Source organism: Bos grunniens, chromosome 9 (assembly GCF_055505025.1).
Source record: "Bos grunniens cultivar Pamir isolate PY7600 chromosome 9, Bosgru_T2T1.0, whole genome shotgun sequence".
In the NCBI taxonomy this organism is placed as follows: domain Eukaryota; kingdom Metazoa; phylum Chordata; class Mammalia; order Artiodactyla; family Bovidae; genus Bos; species Bos grunniens.
The window spans coordinates 16,051,443-16,069,450 of NC_141173.1; the positions used below are offsets into that span (position 1 = coordinate 16,051,443).

The 18,008-nt window shown below is 39.4% G+C and overlaps 1 long non-coding RNA gene across 1 annotated transcript; it reads left to right on the top strand.

Annotated features, from left to right (window-relative positions):
- Window positions 1-2,769: 2,769 nt before the first annotated feature.
- LOC147365624 (uncharacterized) lies at window positions 2,770-17,859 on the top strand. The gene is made up of 2 exons (XR_015132601.1): window positions 2,770-2,842; window positions 17,241-17,859. It is a non-coding gene; the product is annotated as an uncharacterized LOC147365624 (long non-coding RNA).
- The last annotated feature ends 149 nt before the right edge of the window (window positions 17,860-18,008 follow it).

The following is an 18,008-nucleotide window of genomic DNA, read 5'->3' on the forward strand; positions in this document are numbered from 1 at the left end:
CAGCTGGCCGGCGTCCCCAGACTCCCCTGCAGTGAGACAAGGCTTCGTGACCAAGCTCTCTCTTGAGAGCAGGAACGATGCGGCCACTTCTGGGTCTGGCTAAGCCTGAGGCAATGGGAGAACAGTCTTCTCCCCTCTTTTCTGCCTCCCACTGGCTGGAACCTAGACATGGCACATTCTACTTTGATCACGTAAACAAAGACATCACCCTCATGTCTCCTCCTGCTCCTACTGTGGAGCAGCAGGATAGAAGGAACCTGCTTCCCTGAATGTGAGGTCTGTGAATCTGTCCTGCTGAATCCTGGACTAATACATAAGAAGGAAATATCTTCATTCTTTAAACCACTGCATTTGGGATTTTTTTTTTTAAAGCAGCTTAGCTATGCTAACTAATTCAGAAGAGAAAGTATGTTATAAAGGGAAAAGTGTAGTGTTCAAAAACAACATCTTCTAATAAAAGGTAGTTTAACTTTTTATTTCCATAGCTATCTTTTATTAATTGTTGTTTAGTCCCTAAGGTGTGTCTGACTCTTTTGAGACCCCATGGACTGTAACCCGATAGGCTCCTCTGTCCGTGGGATTCTCTAGGCAAGAATACTGGAATGGGTAGCCATTTTCTTCTCCAGGGGATCTTCCTGACCCAGGGATTGAACTTGTGTCTCCTGCATTGGCAGCAGATTCTTTACCACTGAGCCAACAGGGAATCCTCATCTTTTGCTGGAGCCTGGGAAAACATTGTGCTAGAAGGCACATTAGTGCCCAGCCCACATTCCTGAGGAATTTTCGGTGTGCTCCATGAGATTCTGACACTGCCATTGGCATCCCACAGGGCTGCTGTTCAGGTGCAGGACAAAGTGCTAAGGAAGTAATACCCCAGGGAGAAGCCCTCAACCAGTGGCCTCCCAGAAGCTGGTGTATTAATATCCCAACTCCCTCACTCCTCAGGTGGAAATTTCTAAGGTGTGTGCTTTGCACCATTTTCCCTACAGAATTAAGCTCTGGGTGCCTTTTGTGTAGCCAATTGACCCACGGACAGACTTTTTATTGGTTACCCCCCATCACTAGATTCCTTCCTCCACTTCCCTTCTCTGAACTTCCAAGCAAACTGTTTCACTGGAGTCCTTGCCTTACGATCTGCTTCTGGGAGAACCCAAATTCAGACAGCCAGACTTCATATTTGCCATCTCAGCTAAAACAGTCTCCAACATAGCTATTATTTTTAGACAGGGATTATGCTATTTTATGGGTGAAGAAATCAAACTTATGAGAGGATAATAGACCAATAGTTGGTGTTAGAACTAAAATTAAAACCCAGGAGTGTGTCACTCAAAAGTTTACAAGTTCTAATACACTTTACTCCGCTTGAAGTGGAAGTTTTCCAATTATATGTGGATATGTTGTTTTTGATGTTCATTCGCAAAGTCATTCTGACTCTTTGCGACCCCATGGACTGCAGCACACCAGGCTCCCCTGTCCTTCACTATCTCCCAGAGTTTGCTCAAATTCGTGTCCACTGAGTCGGTGATGCTATCTAATCATCTCATCCTCTGTCATCCCCTTCTCCTTTTGCCTTCAATCTTTTCCAGCATCAGGGTCTTTTCCAATGAGTCGGCTCTTTGCATCAGGTGGCCTAAGTATTGGGGCTTCAGCTTCAGCATCAGTCCTTCCAGTGAATATTCAGGGTATATTTTCTTTAGAATTGACTGGTTTGATCTCCTTGCAGTCCCAGGGACTCTCAAGAGTCTTCTCCAGCACAATTCGAAAGTATCAATTCTTGCACTCAGCCTTTACAGTCCAACTCTCACATTCGTACATGAACTGGAAAAACCAGAGCTTCGACTATAAGGACCTTTGTCGGCAAAGTGATGTCTCTGTTTTTTAATGTGCTGTCCAGGTTTGTCATAGCTTTTGTCCAGGTTCTGTCACAGTTTTTCTTCCTCCTCCAGTGGGCAGCGTTTTGTTAGAATTCTTCATTATCATCCGTTTGTCTTGGGTGGCCCTGCACAGCACTGCTTGTAGCTTCATTGAGTCATGCAAGCCCCTTCGGCACAAGGCTGTGATCCATGAAGAGGAACTATTGGGATAACTTTTAGTAGATGATGATGTTGGCAGTTTTATGGTTGGAGGATATATTTCAGGGAAATTAGACGAAACAGTTTCTTACAGCAGCCTATAATATTTGTTTTCAATAAAACACTTCTGATAACATTTTGTTAAACAGACGTTTTTAGCCTGAACAGAAATCAAAACAGGTAGTTTTAGGCTACTTGCTGACACAAATTTACTTGGTACTTTTTAGTTAGTCAAATTCTGACCAGAGGTAATTCTGTTGAATACGCCTGCTTCTTAAGACGGCCCATATGTATTCTTTCTGAGAGCAACCTAGGTCTGCTCCTGTTCCCATTAACATCAAGACTTACCCAGAGAAAAGGATAGTGGGTGAATACACATCAAGGTATAAATAATTCACAAGGCTTAGGGCTCAGGAGTTGTATTTGAACAAAGAATTCAATCTCTCTACTATAGAATTAATAGAACTCTGGTTTTAGAGTTTCAGAAGTTAGTCAACAAATAAAATTTAGAGATATATGATGAGGCTGGAGAAGGAAATGGCCACCCACTCCAGTATTCTTGTCTGGGAAATCCCATGGACCGAGAAGCCCGGCGGACTACAGTCCATGGTGTGGCAACGAGTCGGACACGACTTAGCAACTTCAACGACAAGAAATATGATGAGACAAAGTTAACTTTCCTATGCTTTTCCTCATACAGGTTCTCCCAAGACTAATTCCATGTAAAGCCGGCATACACAGAAGATAGGAAAAATCTGAGGAAATAACAGGTACTTTATACTCGTGTTTGCAATTGAATCTGTGCATTCTTTTAGATTTTTAGTTAACCGTCTGCCAGGAAAAACCCTGCAAGGTTGTCACACACAGACAGTATACTGGGTTAATAGAATATTGTAAACAGCGTGGAAGAATTACAAGATCTTAGAGGGGAAAAAAGCTGTCTGTTTGCTCTTCGCCACCACTAGATATAATCTAAACATTGCATTCCTTAAAGGATATGCAATATCAATTACATTCATCTAGGCGATAGCCTGCCTCTCCTGGTCTTAACTAAACGCTGCGGCATGATCTTAAGCTTTAGTTATTTGAGGTAAACAAACGCCTCACGCCTGCTTCAGTTGAAGCTAAGGTCAATATGGGCGGCCCTGGAGAAGAATACTAATATCTAACAACACTGATTATCTACAGAAAATGTTTAAGGAATCCAATCCTACCCATATTGATGTCAGATTTTTATAGGGAACATTACATCACATAAAGTCTGAAAATGAAAGGAAGCCAGAATAAACAGAGCTGTGCATCAGAAGTCTTAAGCCTCATGGCAGACACAGTTTAACCAATGTAGCTATATTTGTATAACTTTTACCAGGACTGTGGTAATAAAACAGAACTCAGCTAATTGGAACACACTTAGCTAATTGGAATACACTTATCTTACTTATAAAAGTGTATAAAATTTTATATACACATGCAAATAAAAAAAAAACTTTGCCTATCTCTAGAAATGTATATGCTTTTCATTTGTCCAATGACTCACACATGAGATTTTTATAGTTTAATTAAATAATGGAATGTCTCTCTATCAGTTCAGTTGCTCAGTCGTGTCCGACTCTCTGCGACCCCTTGGACTGCAGCAGGCAAGGCTTCCCTGTCTATCACCAACTGCCAGAGCTTGTTCAAACTCATGTCAATTGAGTCAGTGATGCCATCCGGCCATCTCATCCTCTGTCGTCCCCTTCTCCTCCAGCCTTCAATCTTTCCCAGCATCAGGGTTTTTTCCAATGAGTCACTTCTTTGCATCAGGTGGCCAAAGTATTGGAGTTTCAGCTTCAGCATCAGTCCTTCCAATGACTATTCAGGACTGATTTTCTTTACCATTGACTGGTTTGATGTCCTTGCAGTCCAAAGGACTCTCAAGAGTCTTCTCCAACACCACAGTTCAAAAGCATCAATTCTTTGGCACTTAGCCTGCTTTATGGTCCAACTCTCACATCCATACATGACTAATGGAAAAACCATAGCTTTGACTAGACGGACCTTTCTGGCAAAGTAATGTCTCTGCTTTTTAATATGCTGTCTAGGTTGATCATAGCTGTTCTTCCAAGGAGTAAGAGTCATTTTATTTCATGGCTGCAGTCACCATCTGCAGTGATTTTGGAGCCCCCCAAAATAAAGCCTATTACTGTTTCCTTTGTATCCCCATCTATTTGCCATGAAGTGATGGGACCAGATGCCATGATCTTAGTTTTCTGAATGTTGAGCTTTAAGCCAACTTTTTCACTCTCCTCTTTCACTTTCATCAAGAGGCTTTTTAGTTCTTCTTTGCTTTCTGCCATAAAGGTGGTGTCATCTGAGTATCTGAGGTTATTGATATTTCTCCCAGCAATCTTGATTCCAGCTTGTGCTTCATCCAGCCTGGCTGGATGTACTCTAATGTACTCTGTACTTTCACATGATGTACTCTGCATATTAGTTAAATAAGCAGAGTCACAATATACAGCCTTGACACACTCCTTTCCGAATTTGGAACAAGTCTATTGTTCTATGTCTGGTTCTAATGGTTGATTCTTGACCTGCATACAGATTTCTCAAGAGGCAGGTAAAGTGGTCTGCTATTGCCATCTCTTTCAGGATTTTCTACAGTATATTGTGATCCACACAGTCAAAGGCTTTGGCATAGTCAATAAAGCAGAAGTAGATGTTTTTCTTGAACTCTCTTGGTATTTTGAAAATCCAGCAGATATTGGCAATTTGATCTCTGGTTCCTCTGCCTTTTGTAAATCCAGCTTGAACATCTGGAATTTCACGGTTCATGTACCACTGAAGCCTGGTTGGAGAATTTTCAGTGTTACTTTGCTAGTATGTGAAATAAGTGCAATTGTGCAGTAGTTTGAACAATCTTTGACATTGCCTTTCTTTGGGATTGGAATGAAAACTGACCTTTTCCAGTCCTGTGGTCACTGCTGAATTTTCCAAATTTGCTGGCAAATTTGCAGCACTTTCACAGCATCATCTTTTAGCATTTGAAATAGCTCTACTGGAATTCCATCATCTCCACTAGCTTTGTTCATAGTGATGCTTCCTAAGGCCCACTTGACTTTACATTCCAGGACACCTGGCTCTAGGTGAGTGATCACACCATCATGGTTATCATGGATCATGAAGATCTTTTTTGTATAGTTCTTCTGTGTATTCTTGCCACCTCTTATATCTTCCACTTCTGTTAGGTCCATACCATTTCTGTCCTTTATTGAGCCCATCTTTGCATGAAATATTGCCTTGGTATCCCTAATTTTCTTGAAGAGATCTCTAGTCTTTCCCATTCTGTTGTTTTCCTCTATTTCTTTGCATTGATCACTGAGGAAGGCTTTCTTAACTCTCCTCGCTATTCTTTGGAACTCTGCATTCAGATGGGTATATCTTTCCTTTTCTCCTCTGCCATTGGCTTCTCTTCTTTTCTCAGCTATTTGTAAGGCCTTCTCAGACAACCGTTTTGCCTTTTTGTATTTCTTTTTCTTGGGGATGATCTTGGTCCCCACCTCCTATGCAATGTCATGAACCACCATCCGCAGTTCTTCAGACACTCTATCAGATCTAATCCCTTGAATCTATTTTGTCACTTTCACTGTATAATTGTAAGGGATTTGATTTAGGTCACACCTGAATGGTCTAGTGGTTTTCCCTACGTTTTTCAATTTCAGTCTGAATTTGACAATAAGGAGTTCATGATCTGAGCCACAGTCTGCTCCCAGTCTTGTTTTTGCTGACTGTACAGAGTTTATCCATCTTCAGCTGCAATATATACTAAATGTATTTAAAAATAGTTCAAAAATAAATATTTATTCAACATTCTATAGCATATCCTCATTTTAAGCCCTCAAAACTTAAATATTATTTCTTGAGGATGTCATATTGAGCTTTGAAACAAAGATAAATATCAAGCGCTCCAGTAATGGGATAGCGGTGTTGTGATTATGTGGTTGGTGTTTTTCTTTTAAATTTTCAATTACTGATGATACAAACAAGTGTTCACAAGATAAATGATATGATCTCTTGGGTTTACTTTAAAATGTTTCAGATACTTGGAAAAATAAAGGTTGGAGAGAATAGATGGAACAATAGTGCAAAATGCTGGCAATTATTGAAGCTGAAACAAGAATATAAATGGGCTCATTATATTAGTCTCTCTTCTTTTGTGTATTTTTTTAAATTTCCAGAATAAAAATGTGAAACAAAAAGATATTTTGACCAAATAGAGACACAGTCTCTATTTAAAAGAGAAAGGAACAGTAACAGTAAGATAAATCAATTTATATCAGTAAGGATGATGTAATTTTGATTTTATGCTTTAAAATGCTCACATTAGTTACTTTCTATGATATAATTAACTTAACAGAAAGTGTTAGTCACTCAGTTGTGTCCGATTCTTTACGACCCCATGGATTGTAGCCTACCGAGCTTCTCTGTCCTTGGAATTCTCCAGGCAAGAAACTGGAGTGAGTAGCATTCCCTTCTCCAGGGGATCTTCCTGACCAAAGGATTGAACCCAGGTCTCCTGCCTTGCACCTGGATTCTTTACTGTCTGAGCCACTAGGGAAGCCCAAGAATTACCTTAGCATGGATCTAAACAGCTTTAATTACATACAGAGACTCCAAATTTTTATTTAGTATGTTCAAATGCTATGTTAGATATTTATATCAATAAAAAGTGAAGTTGGGAATAAAAATATGAGGTTTTTAGAAACGTGAAACTGTCTTATGTTTATCAGTTCTTAACTGGGCTTGCAAGTTTGCACACCCTCTGAGGTGACGAGGAGGCCTCTCCCAAGAAATGCCAGGTAGCGGTACATCAATCTTGCTGCAGTTCCCTTTGCACAAAAGAAGTTCTGGGCATTTTTCTGACAGAAGACTTTTAGGCACTATTTATTGACATATATTTTCAAGCATATGGGCAATAATATGTAATAATTACTAAATAATATCCGTTGTTTGCAGTATGCAAGAGAAGGGCTACCAGGTGGTTCAGTGGTAAAGAATCCGCCTGCCAATGTAGGAGACACGGGTTCCATCCCTGGGTTGGGAAGATCCCCTGGAGAAGGAAATGGCTACCCACTCCAGTATTCTTTCATGGAGAATTCCATGGACAGAGGAGCCTGGTGGGCTGCAGTCCATGGGGTCGCAAAAGAGTCAGAGATGACTTAGACTAAAGCAATAACAACAACAAATGCAGGAGAAATGGAACTACCTGTTCATAGCAGATAAGTAATAAAATTTTATCTTAGTTTATATGATTTTAATAATAGTGTTTGTGGTCTATACAAGATTTTATCTACATATGAGGCAGAATCTTAAAATTAAACACGTTTGTTTTTCAACAAAATCAGTTGCTTCACCATCATACACACTAACCTGAACGCAGATGCTGCTTCTTATGTTAGTGGGTAGTGTTTGACTGCCACCTGGTGGCTGGCCTCCTCCTCACACAGGGATTTTCCTCTGACCCTCTGGCATGGGGCAACCTTACACCAACCTGACCCTCCAAATGCTAAATTAGAATAAGACATTTTTTGCAAGACAGATACACCATTCTGCCCAAATAGCAGACTCCTGAACTTTCTAACACAGTAAGACATATATTTTGAAATATATAACCAGTTCTGTTCTATAATGGTCAAATATGTTCTACTAATACAAAAGCAGAAAGGCAAAAACATTAATGGTTATTTGTTATTTTTAGATAATCCATTGTGTTTTAACATCTTAATTTAGTTGCATGAGTCACCAAAGGATTAGGAAATTTGGAATCAGAAAACCAGAAAATCAGAAAACTAAAATCACATGTTTAGTGTGACCTTTGAGCTAGCAAAGGAAGTTATCCTTGTTTTGAGTAGAAAAAGATAATTTTGAAATATTCACTTTTTTCCTCCATACTTTCTTGCCTCCCCCATGCCCCAGTAAGAGAGCTGTTAAGAGAACAAAAAAGAAAAAAAATCAACATTCAGTGCATTCTGGGTCATCAGGTAGGCAGCCATAAAGTTTACACCATATAAGTCTATTGAGAAAATAGTAGACTCTTTGCGACCCTATGGACTGTAGCCCACCAGGCTCCTCTGTCCATGGGATTCTCCAGGCAAGAATACTGGAGTGGGTTGCCATGCTCTCCTCCAGGGGATCTTCCCCACCCAGGGATCAAACCCACATCTCTTATGTCTCCTTCATTGGCAAGTAGGTTCTTTACTTCCCATCTGGGAAGCCCAGAAGCAAATACGTCCTATCAACTCCTTCCTCTGCCTAAGAGAGGAAATATGAGGTCCCCTGGACCCTACGGTGGTGGGCAAAAGCCTGAGGTGGAGGGGTCTGGAGACACCTGGCTCATCCTCAGGGGACCACAGGGAAAGGAGGAAGGTCAGAGTCAGATGTGGGCAGCACCACCGGTGCTCAAAATTGTGTGGCTTGCAGAATTTCTTCTACCAGATATTATTCTTCCTTCTCATTTCTAGATCAAAAAAGTTAACAGAGAGATTGGTACACCCATCATCCTGTCAGATCATTGCTTTCGATTTCTGAAACGCCAAATGCGTTTTCTGCTGCCATTTCCTTCCCTAACCCATAGTCTGACCTGAATTTTCTTTTATTCTAAAGTGAAGTGAAGTGAGAGTCGCTCAGTCGTGTCCGACTCTTTGTGACCCCATGGACTATACAGTCCATGGAATTCTTCATGCCAGAATACTAGAGTGGGTAGCCTGTCCCTTCTCCAGGAGAATCTTCCCCACCCAGGGATCTAACCCAGGTCTCCCGCATTGCCAGCGGATTCCTTACCAGCTGAGCCACAAGGGAAGCCCAAGAATAGTGGAGTGGGCAGCCTATCCCTTCTCCAGCGGATCTTCCTGACCCAGGAATATGAACTCGGGTCTCCTGCATTGCAGGAGATTCTTTTCCAACGGACCTATTCACCACAATAGGACACAAACTTCCTGCTGCCTTCATTTTCATCACATACTCCTATCCATGCGTCAGTCACAGATCCACAGCTCTTGCCCACTTCCATGTCTTCCTCCTCTCAAAGTCATACCCGTCCTCTTATTTCACTCTTTCGCACTATCCTATATGCTCTGTGAGTCCAAATATTCCCCGCCCGGGAGACCCTTTCCCTCTCCCTCACACCCTTCATTCACATGTGGTGCCTACCTTGTTATTCCCATCTGCCTACAGATCAGTGGTCCTCAACCTTGACTGTAACGAGAATCACACTGAGAGGTTTTTTTTAAATGTTCTCTCTTAAACACAGAGAATTCTGATTTAATAAGTCTAGAAAGGAGTAACGTGGATCAGTATATTTCAAATGCTCACCAAGTGATTTTAATTTGAGCCAGGTTACACACAGCAGCAAAGGCCCCATGCAGCGAGAAACAGATAATTAAGTTATAAAACCAAACAGAAAAAGGAATTCATTCATATAACTTTTGAACCCATTACTCTATGTGCTTCATAGGATACATTCTAAGGACAAAAAAAAAGAAATGTTAAGATTTTGCTTGGTATTGCCTTGTTAGTAGTGATATTGTATTGAAACTCTTGAAACTATTTTACATACTTTTTTGGACATTCTAAATAAGTTAACATTACTGCTACTAATGAATGAAGATTTTCATTGTAAAAAATTTAGCATATATATTAAAAAAAATAAGAATAAACACTGAAATGTTCATTTTTATTTGTATTATTAATTTTTAAATTAAATGAGGACAATTTCTAACACATGAAATTAGGATTATATCCAATTCCAGAAAATAACTTTTCCAAGCTACTTTGTTTTTCTTTCAGTTTTATTGAGATATAACAGACATGCAACGCTGTGTAAGTTTAAGGTGTACAGCATAATGACTTGACTTACATACATCATGGAATGATGACCACAATAAGTTCAGTGAACATCCATCATATCATATAGATACAAAACAGAAGAAAAATCAAGTTGTTTTTCTTATGTTGAGAACTCAGAATTTACACTCTTAACAACTTTCATATACAACATCAACAGTGGTAATTCCATTTTTTGTATTGTACATCATATCTTTAGGACTTACTTAGAATCGGAAGTGAAAGGTTGTTGTTGAATCATGCGAATACACCGGGATTCTTGGCCCCCGGAGGAGAAGAATTCAGTCCGGGGCCAGAGACGACGCTTGATCACTCAGAGCTTTTGTGTAATAAAGTTTTATTAAAATATGAAGGAGATAGAGAAAGCTTCTGACATAGGCATCAGAAGGGGGCAGAAAGAGTACCCGCTTGCTGGTGTTAACAATGAAGTTAGATATTCCAAAGAATGTCTGGAGGTTGTAAAGACCTCATCAGACCTACTCCCATAATTTACATTTTAAGATAACAGAATTAGCCAGAAGGTTTAATCCAAAGACTGTCCTCAGGCAGGATACATTATTGTTATATAATCCTAAGGAATGTAGAGAAGGACAAAAAGTTTGTCCTTTTTTCCTCCTTGAGAATTCCAGACCCCTCTCTTCTTGGGGACCCCTACACTCCCTATCAACCTGCCTAGGAAATGACTCTCTCAGAAGTTTGTACCTTTTGACTGCCTTCACCCAATTCCCCCTCTCCCTATCCCTTACCTCTGGTAACCACAAATCTTGTCTCTTTTCTATTAGTTTTTTGGTTTGTTTGTTTTGGAAGTATAATTGACTGACAACAGTGATTCACAATACAGTGATATTTGTATATACTACAAACTGATCACACAAGTCTAATTACTATCTGTTATCAAACAAGTTATTATAGTATTATTAACTATATTCCCTATGCTGTGCATTACGTTCATGTGATGTATTTATTTCATAACTAGAAGTCTATATCTCTTAATCTCCCTTATCTATTTCACTTATCCCTGCAACCCCCTCCCCTCTGGCAACCACCTATTTGTTCTCTGTATTTATGAGTCAGATTGATTATGTCCTTTACAACCAACGATTGAGAAGCTTATACAGTCAGTAAAAACAAGACCTGGATCAGACTGTGGCTCAGACTCATCAACTCCTTATTGCAAAAATTCCAGATTAAATTGAAGAAAGCAGAGAAAAACCACTAGGCTATTCAGTTATGACCTAAATCAAATCCCTTATGATAATACAGTGGAGGTGATGAGTTGATTCAAGGGATTAGATCTGGTAGACAGAGTGCCTGAAGAACTATGGATGGAAGTTCATAACATTGTACAGGAGGAGGAGACCGAAACCATTTCCAAGATAAAGAAATACAAGAAGGCAAAGTGGCTGTCTGAGGAGGCCTTACAAAGAGCTGAGAATAAAAGAGAAGTAAAAGGCAAAGGAGAAAGGGAAAGATATACCCAATTGAATGCAGAGTTCCAGAGAATAGCAAGGAGAGATAAGGCTTTCTTCAATGAACAATGCAAAGATATAGAGGAAAAAATAGAATGGGAAAGATCTTGTCAAGAAAATTGGAGATATCAAGAGAACATTTCATGCAAGGATGGGCATGAGAAAGGACAGAAACCACAAACCTAACGAAAGGAGAAGAGACTGAGAAGAGGTGGCAAGAATACACAGAACTTACAAAAAAAGGTCTTAATGACCCAAATAACCACAATGATGTGGTCGCTCACCTAGAACCAGACATCCTGGAGTGTGAGGTCAGTGGGCCTTAGCAAGCATTACTGTGAACAAAGCTAGTGGAAATGACAGAAATTCATCTGAGCTAAAAGATAATCCTATTAAAAGATAATCCTGTTAAAGTGCTGCACTCAATATGCCAGCGAATTTGGAAAACTCAGCAGTGGCCACAGGATTGAAAAGGTCAGTTTTCATTACAATCCTAAAGAATGTTCAAACTATGGTACAATTGCACTCATTTAATGACAACCCACTCCACTGTTCTTGCCTGGAGAATCCCAGGAACGGGGAAGCCTTGTAGGCTGCCATCTATGGGGTCGCACAGAGTCGGACACAACTGAAGCGACTTAGCAGCAGTAGCACATGCTAGCAAGGTTATGTTCAAAATCCTTCAAGCTAGGCATCAGCAGTATGTGAACTGAGAAATTCCAGATGTACAAGCAGGATTTAGAAAAGGCAGAAGAACCAGAGATCAAACTGCCGACATTTGTTGGATCATAGAGAAAGCAGAGGAATTCCAGAAAAATATCTATTTCTGCTTCATTGACTACACTAAAGCTTTTGACTGTGTGGATCACAACAAACTGTGGAAAATTCTTAAGGAGATGAGAGTACCAGACCACATTATTTGTCTTCTGAGAAACCTGTATGTGGGTCAAAAAGTAGCAATCAGAACAATGGACTGGTTCAAAACTGGGAAAGGAGTACAAGACTGTATATTGTCACCCTACTTATTTAATTTCTTTGCAGAGTACATAATGCAAAATGCTGAGCTGGATGAATCACAAACTGGAATCAAGATTGCCAGGAGAAATATCAACAACTTCAGATATGCAGATGAATACCACTCTAATGGCTGAAAGTAAAGAGGAACTAAAGAGCCTCTTGATGAAAGTGAAGGAGCAGAGTGAAAAAGCTGACTTGAATCTCAACATTCAAAAAACTAAGATCATTGTATCTGGTCCCATCACTTAATGGCAAATAGATGGGGAAAAAATAGAAGCAGTGATAGACTTTATTTTCTTGGGCTCCAAAGTCACTGCAGACAGTGACTTCAGCCATGAAATTATAAGACGCTTGCTCCTTGAGAGGAAAGCTATCACAAACCTAGACAGTGTTTTATAAAGCAGAGACATTATTTTGCTGACAAAGATCCATCTAGTCAAAGCTATGGTTTTTCCAGTAGTCGTGTACGGATGTGAAAGCCAGATCATAAAGAAGTCTGAGCACCAAAGAATTGATGCTTTTGAATTGTGGTGCTGGAGAAGACTCTTGAGAGTCCCTTGGACTGCAGGGAGATAAAACTAGTCCATCCTAAAGGAAATCAACCCTGAATATTCATTGGAAGAACTGAAGTTGAAGCTCTAATATTTTGGTCACCTGATGCGAAGAGCCAACTCATTGGAAAAAATGTTGATGCTGGAAAAGACTGAAGGGAAGAAGAGAAGGGGGCGGCAGAGGATGAGATGGTTAAACGGCATCAGGGACTCAATGGACATGAGTTTGAGCAAACTCTGGGAGATAGTGGAGGACAGAGGAGCCTGGTGTGCTACATTGCATGGAGTCACAAAGAGTTGGACATGACTTAGTGATTGAACAACAACATCTATGAGTCTATTTCTGTTTTGTTATCTTTGTTCACTTGTTTTTTAGATTCCATATGTAAGTAATATTAATAATATTTGTCTTCCACTGACTTATCTCACTTAGCACAATACCCTCTAGGTCTACCGATGTTGTTTGAAAATGGAAAAATTTATTCCTTATTGGCTGAGTAATATCTAAGTGACTTTAAAATACTAAATGTGATTGTACACCTTTAGAGAGATATACCCTGGATATAGCTAAGGATGAAAATACCCTATACCCTAAGGATGAAAATAACCAAAAAAAAGTTCATCAACTATTTTCAGTAATTGTACTGTGGACAGTAGTGTTATTCTGAGATAACTATGGAGATAATTATGCATGTAATGCATGATAAAGCAAATGGGTAATTAGGTGACATGCTAATCCTTTCATTCTTGGTGTCACTGAGAACCAGAATTCTTGACATGAGAGAGAAGAAATAAAAATGTCAGACAGAGCAGTTAGCAAAAACCCCATAATCTTAAACTTGGATATATTATTATAACTCAGTATATCATTCTTCTTAAAAAGAAATTCCTGGCTCTCTCTACTGGAAAGGCCTAGAAACAACGATTATCCCATTGGCAATGAGCATTCCTAGGGCAGAGACCGTGTTAACTGAAATCCCATTTCACACTGAAAGAAACCAGTGTTTCTTTTGGGGAAGTGGTCCGTTCCAGGTTTAGGACAGAGAAAAATATAAGATGAGACTGAAATATTTTACACCACAAGGCAAGGAGATGCCCAAAGACTAGTGAAGTAGTGTCTTGATTTGAAGAGCCTTCCACTGGCTCAATCTGGGATAACCTGAGCATCAAAAAGACTAAAAACAGTGAAGGGTTAAAGCATGTCAAATTAAAAATGGAGTCCCTGAAGGTACTCAAAAGAAGTAGAGTGAGCAGAGGGGAAAAAAGAGTGGGAGGGAAAAACTCTTCCTGATAGAGAAATGACAACGAATGACTCTGAAGGATTGAAAGAATTTTTTTAAAACTAACCATTTTGCCTTCCCCAACGTAATAATTAATTTAGGCAAAAGTCACTACTGGATGATAAAATGACAGGCTAAAAATTGATAAGGAACAGTATATTTGCATGGTCTCTAAGTTCTAACTTCAAAGAGGAAAATACACCTTCAAAATAGAGCCATCTGGTTAGTCTGCCCTTAGCTAAGTGATCACATTGTGCACCACTGATAATGAGATAAAGGACTTGCTGAGCCTCTTGTGCAAAGCAGTAAGTGCACATCAACTGTGATTCTGCTCTGCCAGAAATGTTTAATCTAAGTCTCATCAAAGGACACCAAAGAGCAATGTGAGACATTCCAAATGATAACTACATCGTCTGTACTCTCCAAACACAGTGGTGTCATAAAAATCCACACAAGCTGTAGAGAATGTTCTAGGTTAGATCACATAGCAAGAAAATATAATGTATCATCCTTGATCATAGCCTGAGTCAAAAAATCAAAACCAGTTATGAGTTACTTTGGGTACAATTGGGGAAATTCTAATATGAGCTGTATGTACTCAGTCGCTTCAGCTGTGTCTGACTCTTTGAGACCCTATGGACTCTAGCCCGTGGTGGGACTCTAACTCCTCTGTCCATGGGCTTCTCCAGGCAAGAATACTGGAGTGGGTTGCCATGCCTTCCTCCACGGGATCTTCCCGACCCAGGGAATGAACCTGTGTCTCTTAAGTCTCCTGTATTGGCAGGCAGGTTCTTTACCACTTGCAATACCTGAAGTTAGATGATATTATTAAAGCATTGTTTTCTTAGATATGATAATGGTAGGAGAATGTTCTTATTCTTAGAAAATGAATGCTGAGTGTCATGATGCCTTCCACTTATCTTCAAATGGATTAGCATGTGTGTATATACATATATATGCACACATATATATAAATTATCCATAGATAAAATATATAGTTCACATATTAACATACATAATATATGTAATATATAGAATTTAGAGATAGATGGGTGTTCATTGTACTTGTCTTTCAAATTCCAGTAAGTTTAAAATTTTTCAAAATAAAAAATTGGAGGGGAAAAGCCCTATGTTATTTCCTAGGACTGTTACAAAATTGAAAGCTTATGCGAGGCAAAAAAGAGAAGCCTACAAATACCGTGAGTTTTGAAAGATGGGGGTGACACTAGAGATTAGGAAAGATGTCATGGAAGGGACTGCATTTTTAAGTGTAAGGGTTTTGAGTTAGGAAGGACCTTATAAATCATCTAATTCCACTCCCTCCTTCTGAAGACACGACAACTGAGAGGCGACAAGGCTCATGAAATGTTTAGCACAAAGCTGTGAAATCTAAAGGACTGAGCCCATGGTGGTTTTCCCATGAATCTGCTTATTGAGCAATTCCTATACACAAGCCGCCCTACTTCCCATCTCAGATGGGCCCAGAAGGACACTCTAAATAAGGAAAAGCACGTAGAAGTTAATCATTACAAGTTCCCAAATAAAATTTAAATGCTAGAAAAATTGCTGGCCTTGAAGATAGAAAGGGTTCGTGGGCAACTTCTAGAAACTGGGAATGCACTCAGCTGACAACCAGCTAGGAAGTGGAGTCAGCTTCAGCCCATGACCACAGGAAACTGCATTCTGCCAACAATCTATTAATAAATAAGTACAAAAAAGGCTTCTCCCCTAAATTCTCTAGAAAAGAATGGAGACCTATTGACACCTTGACATCAGCCCAGTGAGACGCATACTAGACATCTGACCTGTAGAACTGCAATATAATAAATTTGTGTTGGTTTTTTTTTTAAAAAAAAGATTTGATTGAGCAAAAACAGGAACACAGGAATATAACACCACTGCAACACAGGAAGCATTAAAAGACTGATGAAAATCCCATGGGTTTTAAGCTTTTGTATTTGGGATGTTCATCCCAAATAAAAGCAAATTCAATTTATAAAATTTAAGTTTTTGTTTCTCATATATAATATCTGTACTACTCTGGAGAATTTTAAAGTTATTCCAAATTTTATTGATGCTTCTTTTCCCAAGATGTGTATTCAGTTGGGCATGTAACCTTAGTTAGATAGTGGCTATAGATTGTCATCATCAGCTCCTATATGGAAAAATGTATTTTCAAAGTTAATGAAAGCCATGATTAGTATTTTTTGATTGACAGTTATGCCTTTTAACTGTAAAGCCATATAAAAATGAGCAACATATAATGAAGTAGTCTCGTGGCATGAATAAGGATGGTCCAGTACATTAGAAAAGAAATTTTAATTTTTAGGTGATTGGATTAAGGATTGATAAATACATGCATCATTTTTTTTCTCACTTGGCTAAGTCATAAATCTAATTTTGAAATTCAACTAACCTCATTCAAACCTCTGTTACTAGTTTTCAAATCTAAAGTAGAGCAATATTAACATAACAGATACTTATAGAGGTTGTTAATGAAAGACAACAAGAGCAAATGGAAAGATTATGAAATAAAATAATAGGTGGAAACTCTTACCACAGCCACTGTCACTGCTTTCCAAAAGCTTCTGGGCATTGTATTTTGCTAAGGAATTCAAAGATGGAAAACTTTAGAAATCGTTTCTCTATTTTGAAGTGTACAACCGAAAACTGTGCTCAAATTGTCTTCCCTTGGGTAGTTCAGAGGCAAAGTAAGATGACAGTGCACAATATTTCCATCCAGTTGGCAAGGTTTCACTGTACATCCAGCCTATCGAATACATTACTTTAATTATGTTTTGGTGTGGGAAGTATTGTCTCATACCCAAGCAGGCTCTTTATTTGGTCAGACTGGAGATTCAGAGAAAAACAAGTCAGACAATTTTCATTTTTTTATTTGTGGGCGTCAAGTCTGCATTGAGGAAATATTTGTCATGCTCACCGCATTTTTGTCATATACTTGTTTCACAGAGCCAGTGTACAACTTCACAGAGGGAAGAATGGCTGCTGTGTCTCACCCTGAGAAATGCTCACTGCCACCCATCTGCACGTCTAGGGGATCGCCAAGCCAATCTTCCTAAAACAACTTTTCAATTCTGAATCTTGCCCCAAATTTCCCAAGGTTTCGCTTTTGTCTTCTGCCTGAAATCCAAGCTCTCCAACCTGCCTCTAGTGATTCCCCTCCCACCAAAAACACCCCAAAACACGGCCAAAAAGTCCACCTCTGTCCCTTTGCTTGTCCTGCTGTGACTGCTTAGAATGACTGTTACCCCTAATCATCTCTCAAGACCCAACTAAAGGCCTCTCTCATTCACAGGAACTTTCCCGATCCTTGTGTTCACACACTAACTGTCTCTGAATGCCCATAGTATCTCATCTGAACTTCTTTTTCCCTTTTTGGCATTTAATAAAATACTCCCTTGGACCCTTGCCATTTTTATGATCCACTTTCTGCTCTGGTTGTTGGAAAATTGTAACTGTATGCCATGGGAGCAGTAATGATTGTTAAACCTTTGGTAGATGGCATTATTGTGTGCGGTTATTCACTCCCTCTTTCTTCATGAATAAAATGTTTCCCCCGTCCCTTTTACTATGGGCTCAAGACATCTGACTTGCTTTAGCCAATGGAACGTTTTGCTATGTAGTACTTCCAAACAGAAGTTCTTGAAGAATTGAAAGATTTCAAAACTCTCCTAGCTTCTGTGCCCTCTGTCATCAGAAAAGCATAAAGCTTTCCTT